Raw genomic sequence first — 10,697 nt, 5'->3', positions numbered from 1 at the left:
ACAGATGGGCGGTGGTCCGCACACGCCGCTCGGTGTGCTCGTCCTGCAGTTATTCCCAACCGGGCGTCCCCATTTCCTCGGCTGCCCGGGGCTTGACATGCGGGCAGGTGGGGGCCGAGGGGTCATTTCTGTAGAAGCCTCCATACAGCGAGCGCGTACAGCTCGGATTTAACAAATGCAGCGGCTAAACTAAACGCAGTGAGGGGGGTTGGGGTGGATGGGAGGCTGGGGTGCCCGGCCGGGGGAGACGCACTAGCCCCTCACGCTGTGGGCGTGGGACGGACCTTTGACCCACGTGTTGGTGCACATGTTCATGTTTTTAATTTTTTTTTAATGTTTATTTTTGAGAGAGAGCGTGCAGGGGAGGGGCAGAGAGAGAGGGAGACGCAGAATCCGAAGCGGGCTCCAGCCTCCGAGCTGTCAGCACAGAGCCGGACGCGGGGCTCGAACTCACCAACCATGAGATCACGCCCTGAGCCGAAGTCCGATGCTTAACCGACCCCGCCACCCAGGCGCCCCTTTCTGAAAATGTATTAAAAGGAAGTAAAATAAGTGTGTTCCAAATGTTAGGGACAGCGCGGCCTGCCACACGCCGTGAGACCTGCCCAGCCCCGCCTGTCGTGCGGCCCGGGGCCCAGAAAGGCCGCCAGCCCCGCAGCCAGGGCGGCAAGGACCGCCGCCCCGGCAGCGCCCGCCTCCGGTTCCGGCCGCGAGCAGGTGGAGGGGCAGCCGCTGCGTGCGTGGTCGCCGAGGGTGCGCAGCTCCGGCGCATGCGCACACGCACGCGAACGCCTGTCGGTGCGAGCGGACGGCGCGTGCGGCCCCGGCGCCCCCTGCCGGCCACAGGCGGAACTGCGGGCTGGGTGCGGTCAGCGGCAGGTTCGCGGGGTGGGGGGGAGAGGGCGGCGGGGTGTCGGCGCGGGCGGGGCGGGAGGCCCGGGAGCAGGCGTGCCCCCTGCGACAGCGTCCGCCCGCCCACCCCAGGCTTTCCCCTTCCCCGCTGGCTCCCGGCTCCCGGGGGAAACAACGCTACTGCGTGTCGTCAGGGAGGCGGGGGGGGGGGGGGGGGGGGGGCAACCTACACCTTCGTGGCCTCCTCCGCCCCCCTCCTGCTCCGCGTCCGTGGGGACCGAGTCCAGGCCAGCCGGTCCCAGCCCCGTCACAGGACGGCCACCATCCGCGCTATGTCCCCGTGTCCCCTCGGGGGGCCCGGGAGCACAGGCCTCAAACACGTGGACATCCTCATGAGGAGTCCACTCCTTCTAGGCCCTGGAGCTCCTGGGCGCCGACCGGCCGGCAGGCTCCCCTTCCCGCCCTCAGCGGCTCCCTCCCCGGGGAGGCCACACGACACCACGGTGCTGGCAAGGCCTGGTCTCAGGCGCCCGGGGTCTCCGGCCGCCCACCCTGCCCCTGTGTGCCAGGCCTCCTTGTGCCTTCGGGCAGGTCCCAGCCGCTTTCCCAGCAGCGTCTCCTGGGTGGCCGTGGGTGCCACAGGCCTGATCCAGTGCTGTGGGCTCAGGGCTATTTTGTGGGACGTGGCCCAACCCTCTGGCCACAGGTGATTAGCCTGGGGCCACGTCTCAGCTGACACCGGCCGAGTCCTCCCCAAGGAGCATCAGACCAAGGACAGAGGGTGTTCTATTCTCTACTGGCCCCGAGGGTCCTCTGGGAGCTGGCCTCACATAAAGCCCCCTTTCTGCTCCACTGTCAGTAACCTTCCCGTGCACGATGCCCTGGGAGCCTCAGTCGGTTAAGCTCTGACTCCTGATTTCGGCTCAGGTCACGATCTCACCGTTTGTGAGTTTGAGCCCCGCGTGGGGCTCTGTGCTGACAGCTCAGAGCCTGGAGCCTGGTTTGGATTCTGGGTCTCCCTCTCTCTCTGCACCTCCCCTGCTCGAGCTCCTTCCCTCTCCCTCAAAATAGATAGAGAAACAAAAAAAGGAAACCGTGCGTTTCCATCAGAGCCCTGATAATTCCCATCTCCCCCCAGGTGCCCCCACCGTTGCATGGATGGAGCCGAATCCCCCTGCCCTGTCTGTGGACAGTTGTGTATCAACGGCTGGTCCCCCTGGATGTGGATGTGCTCATGTCAGGCCAGCCGGGCCTGCCGTTGGAGCTCAGACAGCACGGAAGCCATTTCCCCGTCTTCCTGTTCACCCGGCTTTCCTGCCAGGCCTGTGCCTCCACACCACCTTCCGGGGGCTTCCATTTCCTGGAGCCTGCATGCAGCAGGCGGCAAATAGTTGCTGCGGCTCTGCTGTCAGGCCATGGTTAGCGCCCTCCCAGACGGGCACAGGCCGGTGGGGGAGCCCCTCGGGAACTTTGGGAGCCACGTGGTGTCAGCGTGGGAGTATCTCCCCGTGACTGGGGTGAGCAGACCCTGTGCTGGGGTCCCTGCAGCCACCGAGGCCCAGGCCTAACCTCCCAGGACAACAGTCCAGGTCGGGTCCGTGTGCGTGGTGCGGGTGCAGACCGGGGTGCCGTGGAGGGGGGCGTCCAGCCCCGCACATTCCAAAGGTCTTGGGGACTGGGGAAGCCCGGCAGCTCTCGTCAGGTCCTGCCTCCTAAGAGTGTCTTCTGTGCCTGCGGCCTCGGGCTGGGTTGACGGGCAGGCGCCTGTCTCTGTGTGCCCTGGGGCTTTGGGCCTGGCTGTGCCCGGTGGCCGTCAAGGGGACTGCAGGACGAGCAAGTGAGGTCAGTCATGGGTGTCGTGTGCCCACGTGAGCGAAGCCAACAACAGCTGTGGACACGGGGGTACTGGCTGCTGTTGTCTCCCCCGACCCAGCCCACACGCCCTTCCTGCTTTAATCTGCGTCCTTCCAAAGGAGTGAGACCGCACGGTGAGTGCTGGGGGTCCATCTTGTGAATCGCTGAGCCCGGGGTGGGGGGTCTTGGTGCCCCGAGGAGGTGGAGAGGGGAGATGAGTTGAGTGTGGCCATGACTTCAGGGGGAGGGAGGGGAGGAGCCCGGAAGGTCCCAGCTTGAATGTGGAATCTGAGATGCTCAAACGTTAGGAAAGAGTCCGTGAGTTCTAGAAAATTCCAGAAACTGTTGACCCCAACAGCGTGAGGCCTTGTCTTCATGGTGACCTTTCGGTATGAAATATAATACTTACGTCTTTGACCCATAAACATGGAAACGATACATTTCTCATCATACTTATTTCAAATATTTTGTCTTTTGTCCACACCCGACACCCGTCTGCCTTCCTCCTTAGCAGTATTGGCGCTGAGCGCACCGGGCGCCGAGGAGCGCCGAGCCGGTCACTCTCCGGGCGGCACTGCCCGGCTAGTGGGGGACACAGACCCCGTGAGAGATGCCAGCGGGTGGGCGTCCAGCTGCGGGAGTCGCCGGGGAGGAGGCACAGCGCCTGGGTTTGGGGGGCCTGGGGGACATGGGAGAGTGGGGTGGGACATCTGAGTGTGGGTCGGGGATGTGGACTGTGAGGCACCCTGCGGTATCCAAGCGGGGTGCACAAAGGAAGAAGGTGGGGCACAAAGGGAGGTGTGAGCTGAGGACCCGGCCGTGAGTCACCTGTGTGTGGACAGGATGCGGTGACCCCCGGGCACAGAACAGAGGAGGCCGAGGGCTGGTCCCCCGGGAGAGCCCAGCCAAGCTGCGGGGAAGACACGGCTTGGGGACAGAGGACCCTGTGACCCGCTCAAGCCGCGGTGTCACAGAGCCCAAGGGAAGGGCAGGTGGCGCTGGGCTGGTGGCAGGAGGGGACGGGTCAGGGTCCCCGCAGGAGGGAGACAGGTTAATTTCCCGTGGCTCCAGCACTGGGGGTCCCAGACCACAGGGGCGGCGGGCTGGGCATCCGGTGAGCCTCTCCGGAGGGCTCCCGTCTCTGCCTTGGGCACCGGTCCCATCTCTCCGTGATGCCGTCTACGCGGTCATACCAGAAGGTTACAGCAGGTCCCCGGCTCCAAACTCAGGGACAGCTCACTTCGTGTTTAACTTGGCTCCTGACTCGTCACACAAAGCAAAGCACGAGGCAGAGTCACAGGACAAACGCGGCACGAGGGGTGAGAAGGGGACCGAGCAGACGTGGAGGCGGCTCTGGGGGCTCGTGTTCGGGCGGGACGGGGTCCCTGTGCCGTTAGAGACGCGCAGCCTCGGGGACACCTGGTCTGCGCTGCTGAAGCCACTGCCCGGCGTGATGGCTCTGCCCTGGCGGCCGATCCCCTCCCGGGTTACGAGTCTGGGGGCCGCGGCCGCGCGCTGGACATGTGGGTAGTGGTGCCAGAGAAGCGGCAAATCCCGCGTAAGAAGCAGGTGGAGCCGATCGCTGCCGGACCGTCTCCCGTCCTGGGTGCTGGATGGATCCTGGGTACGTCGTCCTGGGTGCTGAATGTGTGCGTCGGGTGGTTTGGCTTCGAACCGAAGAAAAGTGTCCTAAAAGGTAGTCTGTTTAAAAGGGAGAAAGGTTGCGTCTGTAAGTAAACAAACATCTTGCCCAGATGAGAGAAATTTAGAGACCTGGGGTACGGCCCCCTCGCGACGTGCGTAACTGTAGGCCTTTAGGTTCAGTCACTGGTGGTTGACACCGGGGCTTCCCAGGCGCTCTGTCCTAGGGTTGCAGGGGTCACATGGTTAAACCCTGCAGGACTGACAGCGGCGTCCCGAGCCTGCAGCGCCAGGGGAGGGACCGCCGAGCCCCGAGGGCCACGCGGGGCCTCCGGAGCGTGTGAAGCACGCTCGTTTCCATTGTCCGGTTTTCTTTTTCTTGTTTTTCCAGCGTTGCTGTGGTATGATCGGCGAGAACTGCACCTGCTCGGGCCGTGCGTGATTTCACAGGCGCGCACGCGGTGGACTTGGAACGGCGGCCGCGCCCACGGCCACCACCCCGGGTTGCTCCGTGGGGAGGGCACAGGGCGCCGCTCGCCGCGCACGGGGTGGCCGGCCCCCCTCCCCCACCCGGCCCCTGGCAGCCACCGTTCTCCGTGCCTCCAGGAGTTCTGCTTGGTCAGGGTCCGCGTACAGGGGAGATCACGCGGCATCTGTCGTCGTGTGGGGAATGCCTCGCCGCGCGGAGGGTCCCCCGGTGAGTCCAGGCCGCCACACGCGGCAGGCAGGGTTTCCTTCTTCGTGGCGGAATACCACCGCAGCTCTCTCTGTCACCCGAGCCCCCACACCTCGTCCACCCATCCATCCGCGGACACTTAGGTTGTTTCCACGTCTCAGCTACCGTGAAGGATGCTGCCGTGAGACGCTGATGTCGCTTCCTTTGGGTAAATACCCAGAAATGGGATTGGCGGTATTTACACTTTTCACGTTCCGAGGACCCTCCGTACTGCTCTCCACGGTGGCCGCCCCAGTTTGCGTGCCCTCCGGCGGCGCACGAGGGTTCCTTTTGCTCCGCGTCCTCGCCAGCACCCGTCGTCGCCTGTGTTGCTGACTTTTGCCGTCCCGACCAGCGTGAGGTGGCATCTCGCTGTGGGCTTGATTCGCGTTTCCTGGTGATGAGCGATGTTGGGCATCTTTTTTTCCCGTGTCTGCCGGCTGGCTGGACGTCTTCTTTGGAGAAACGTGTGCTCAGGTCCTTGGTTCATTTTTTAACCTGGCTGCTTTTGCTCCGAAGCTCCTTGTGCACTTTGGATACCAAGCCCCGAACGGATACGTGGTTTGCACATATTTTCTCCCAACCTGCAGGCCACCGTCTCATTCTGTCGGTGACTCCTTTGCGGTGCAGAGGCTGCGTACTTTGAGGCGGCCCGGCCATCTATTTCCGCTTCTGTGCCTGTGCTTCGGGTGTCCTGTCCAGAGATATGTTGTTTATTCCCCATCAGTCTTTCTTCTACTGTGCATAATGTTGTTGTTTAAGAGCCTACGTACGAGCCTGGTTGAACGTTTCCACGTCTCGGTTTAACCCTGGAAGTGGAACTGCTTGCCCCTATGCCAACTCCATGTGTAACATTTTGGGGAAGGAGGCAATGGGATTTTAAACTTTAAGACTTAAAAGTTTTTTTTTTTTTTAATTTTTTTTTCAACGTTTTTTATTTATTTTTGGGACAGAGAGAGACAGAGCATGAACGGGGGAGGAGCAGAGAGAGAGGGAGACACAGAATCGGAAACAGGCTCCAGGCTCCGAGCCATCAGCCCAGAGCCTGACGCGGGGCTCGAACTCACGGACCGCGAGATCGTGACCTGGCTGAAGTCGGACGCTTAACCGACTGCACCACCCAGGCGCCCCCTTTTTTTTATTTTTTTTATTATTTTTTTTTAATGTTTATTTTTGAGAGAGAGAGACAGAGACAGAGTGTGAGTGGGGGAGGGGCAGAGAGAGAGGGAGACACAGAATCGGAAGCAGGCTCCAGGCTCCGAGGTGTCAGCACAGAGCGGGACGCGGGGCTTGAACTCACAAACCATGAGATCGCGACCTGAGCCAAAGTCAGAGGCTTAACTAACCGAGCCACCCAGGTGCCCCTAAACTTAAAGACTTTTGTTAAAAGCCTTGCTTGGGGCTCCTGGGTGGCTCAGTCGGTTGGGCATCTAACTTCGGCTCAGGTCATGATCTCACGGTTTGTGGGTTCGAGCTCCAGGCTGCGCTCTGTGCTGGTGACACAGAGTCTGCTTGGGATTCTCTCCCTGCCCCTCCACCCCCCATCTCTCTCTCAAAATAAACAAACTTAAAAAAAAAGTCTTGCTTTATATCCTATCATCTTAAAGTCACCACGTGAAGACGCAAGTAGGATAGTCCGGCGGGTTCTCTGAAGAGGTTCAAGTTCCAAGACGACTGACTGGCTCCTGATGGTGGCCGGTAGGGAGCTGTCGCTAAGAGAAGCCAGGACAGACTGGGACTGGAGGGCAGGCAGGGACTTGTCTGTCACACCATTAATACCACAGCCTCACCCGCGCCTACCGGATGGAGCCTGCGCGGGTCTGAGAACATAGGGAGGACCGAGGGTTACCTGGTAACCAGCACTGGGGAGGCTGACCAAGCCCCCTTTTCTCAGGACTGCAGGTGTCGAGTGACAGGACTGCAGGAGCAAAGTCCCCAGGAAAGGAGCAGTGCCCCAGAAAGGGTCCGTTCTGGGGCCGGAAGGGCAGGGCAGGCCGTAAAGATCATCAGCTTCTCGTTACTCCGTTTGCAAAAGGTTTCTAATCTGGGCCCAAGGATTCACACTCTGAGCATCCACAGAGGCGTTCACTTGCAGCTTATTGCGGTTAGCGAACCCTTTCTTCCTTCGTGAAGCAAGTTCATTCAGCAATTACTGAGCACCTGTGCGCTAGGCATTATTCTAGGCGCTGGGATACAGCAGTTTAGACGAAAACGAAACCAGTGCCACTGAGGAAGCTATGCATCACAAAAGGTCACGATGGGGACAGAGAGGGGTTGGGAAAGGAAAGGGACACCGAGCCAAGAACTGCCTGAGGAAAGTGAGGGGGGGAGCCACCTGAGTGTCTGTGGGAAGAACTTCATGCTTAGGGAGCGAGTGCAAAGGCCCTGAGGCCAGGGAAGGAAACCAAAGCCACCAGTGGGGCCCAGTCAGCAAGAGAGAGGGATCTGGGTGTTCCTGGTGGCACCGGCTCTTACTGGGAGACACCAGAAAGTCCCACCCGGAGTAATGACAAGGACTGGCTGAGGATCCAGGGTCTTCTTTGGCGACGGAGTTGAAAACAGACTGGAGGTGAGGGAGGGCAGAAGTAGGGGGATGCCGGGAGGCACCTCAGATCCAGGCAAACCTGAGGCCACAGCAGAGAACAGGGAGGTGGCAGAACATGGCAAGAGGTCCTCAGCTTGGCGGTTCTGGGAGGAGAGCTGGCAGGGTGCGTGGGGCGGCAGTGTGGGGAGGGGGAGGTGGGCCGATGATCTGGGGCCCGGCTGCGGGTTCAGCAGGTGTCCTGGGCCCACGGGGTCTGGGATGCCGACCCGGAAGCCAAGCGGGGAGCTGCTGCTGGACACAGACACGAGGTCTGGCCCAGAATCCCTGGAGACCCTCCTCCTGTGTGCCTGCAGTGGGGGTGGTGGGACACAGGGGGACCCTGCCCTCCTTCGGAGCCCTGGCTGGGGCCCCTGAGCTGGAGGGAACTGACCCGCCCCAGCAGCAGAGAGCCCGGTACTGCCCAGGACAGCGGAAACAGCCTCTACGCACATCGGTTCCGACTTGCGGCGGCCCCAGACAGGAGGGTCTCGGCCGCTCAGGAGTGTCTGAGGCTGCGTAATCATTTTCCAACAGCCTCCCAGGAAGGACTGGGACACTTCAAAAATGCAGACTTGTGGGGGTGCCTGGGTGGCTCAGTCGGTTGAACGTCTGACTCTTGATTTCAGCTCAGGTCATGATCTCAGGGTTGTGGGTTCGAGCCCCGCATCGGGCTCTGCACGGACAGCTCGGAGCCTGCCCGGGATTCTCTCTCTGCCCCTCTCCCGCTCACACTTTCTCACCCTCAAAATGAATAAATTAGCTTAGAAAAGATGCAGACTTGTGAGTTCCTCCCTGGATCACCTCGTTCCAGTCTGGGTAACACCGATCTAGTGTGACCCTGCATTCCCTGATGGCAAAGGACGGACTTGTGCAGGGCTCTGGGGGCCACGGCCACGCGGGAGTTAGAGGTTCCCAACTTTCAAGTTAAAGGGCACGTCCACCGTGCTGCTCCGCCTGTTGGATGGCGTGGTGAACTTCGCCTCTCGGCCTCCAACAGAGGCTCATGTCCCCTAGAACTTGTGAATGGACACTACTTGGATAAAAAGGTCTTTGCAGATGTAATCGAGGATCTTGAGGTCGCTGGCTTATCCTGGGGCCCTAATTCCACTGGACAAGCGTCCGTAGAGGAGAAACGCAGACAGAGATTTGACGCGGGCAGAAGATGCGACTTCAGCCCGGGGGCGTCAGCAGCCACCAGAAGGGGGAAGGGGCAAAGAACAGATTCCTCCCCACAGGGAGCCTCCGGGCCTCCAGCACTGAGAACAGATGTTGTTACGGGCACCCGTCTGTGGTCACATTATGGCAGCCACGAGAAACTAGTAACACGTGATCTTAATTTTCTTTAAACAGATCTTCCCAAGCTTCGGCCGTCTGTGCAGCCATAACTCGGTGCCCTTGTATCCCTGGCTGGCTCTCCTGTCCCAGGTCTAAGCCTTCATGGCATACTTACTGCCCCGCCTCAAATTCCCCAAACAGCACCGACCTGTTACCTAGCACTGTGTCCACGCAGAAGCTTCTGGTAACGACACTCACCAGTTCACAGCCCGTCCTGAATTTGAAGGCGTGCTTCTTTCTGCCCGCAGTTCTGGCGGGGGGCTCGCTTTAGCTCCAAGACATGCTCAGACCCCGTGTTCCCAATAACCCCACAAACCTCCACAGTGAATTCAAGATCACAGGGCTGTGTCCCACGACACAGCGTCACTGTGTCGGGCAAGTGACATGGGCTGTTCTGGACGATGAGCCTCCACGTGTGCGCCTGCTTGTCCACAGTGACCCGGGGGCCTCCGCCACTCTGCCCGCTGGGGACGCCGCCCTGGGGGCTCCTGACGCAGGCTGCACGCCGGCCAGAAGGCGGGCAGGTCTTCAGCTCGCTAAGCATCGACTGTGAAGAAGCCACAAGTTACATGGCGAGTGGTTGGTCGATACGAATAGAAGCTAGTGACCATTTCTGAGGGACACTGCCTCTTTTGGTCGCCTGGAACCCAGACCTCAGCAGCCCATCTCTGCAACTGCGCTGAGAACCATCCTTCCAGAACAAGAATGGAAGGGAGGCGAGAAAGATGCAGGCAAAGAGGTGAGCGGGTGGGTGGCCGTTCTGTGCCCAGGCTGCGGTGCCTGGCGGGGCCGCTGCACTTGGGAAGGCTCCGACGGTTGCTGGGGCGTGGCTTCCAACGTCCGCAGCCTGTGGTGACAAACCACGCAAGCCCACAGTCTTAGATAAGGTTCCACTGCGCTGCAAGCACGCTAAAGTGAAAGCATGTTTAGGGTTCCCACCAAACCCTCGTAGCGCCACCGTGAAGCCCAAGCATCCAGATCGTCCCCGTTTTCTCAGACACACGAGCTGAGCCACAAAGTCCTTCGGCTTAAGAACTCACCCTCAGGGTTTTCTGGAAGCAGGGAGCTTGGCATGGCCCGCAGCCCCGGAGCTCCCAGAAGACTCCCACCTGTAGCTGGCCCGGACCATCTCGGCTCCCCAAACCCTCCCCAAGAGGACTTTTTTGGGAGAAGGAAAGAGGCCACCATGTCCGGCCACCACCAGAGCTCAGCCACGCCCCCGGGCCGTCCGGGGAGTGGTCTCCAGGGGAAACCTGTCCTGTGTCGTACAAGCGCGGCCGTGGTACTCCAGACAGATTATTCCACAATCGTAACGCTTTCTGACCCGGCACGGATGAATCTGAAAGCGGGTTGTTTACATTTCTGGGCTTGTTGAGGCCTTGGCTGCAAGAGAATAGCTAATTATCAGCTTTGGTTAGCTTATTTTGGGCTCCTATTCTAGGCCCCGGATTTCTATTTTATTTGCATTCTGTTCATCTTTCTTTGAAGTATGAGACAGCTGCAACTGGAAACGGTGTCATGCTCGCCAGTCCCCCCTTCAGGACGTTTCCGGAGCCCTTCCTGTGCTCCAAATCCCACGAGCATCCACAGGTCTGCGAGGCACTGCCTCGGTTCTCCGTCACGCTGAACAGCGTGGCCGTGCCCACAACGTCTGACTGCACGGACCGAGGGCTGTGCTCGCCGGGGGCGGTGTCATGGGGCTCCCGAGGGCCGCAC

This window comes from Panthera tigris, chromosome A2 (genome assembly GCF_018350195.1).
Source record: "Panthera tigris isolate Pti1 chromosome A2, P.tigris_Pti1_mat1.1, whole genome shotgun sequence".
Classification (NCBI taxonomy): Eukaryota; Metazoa; Chordata; class Mammalia; order Carnivora; family Felidae; genus Panthera; species Panthera tigris.
Note: the sequence above shows the minus strand (reverse complement) of the source record.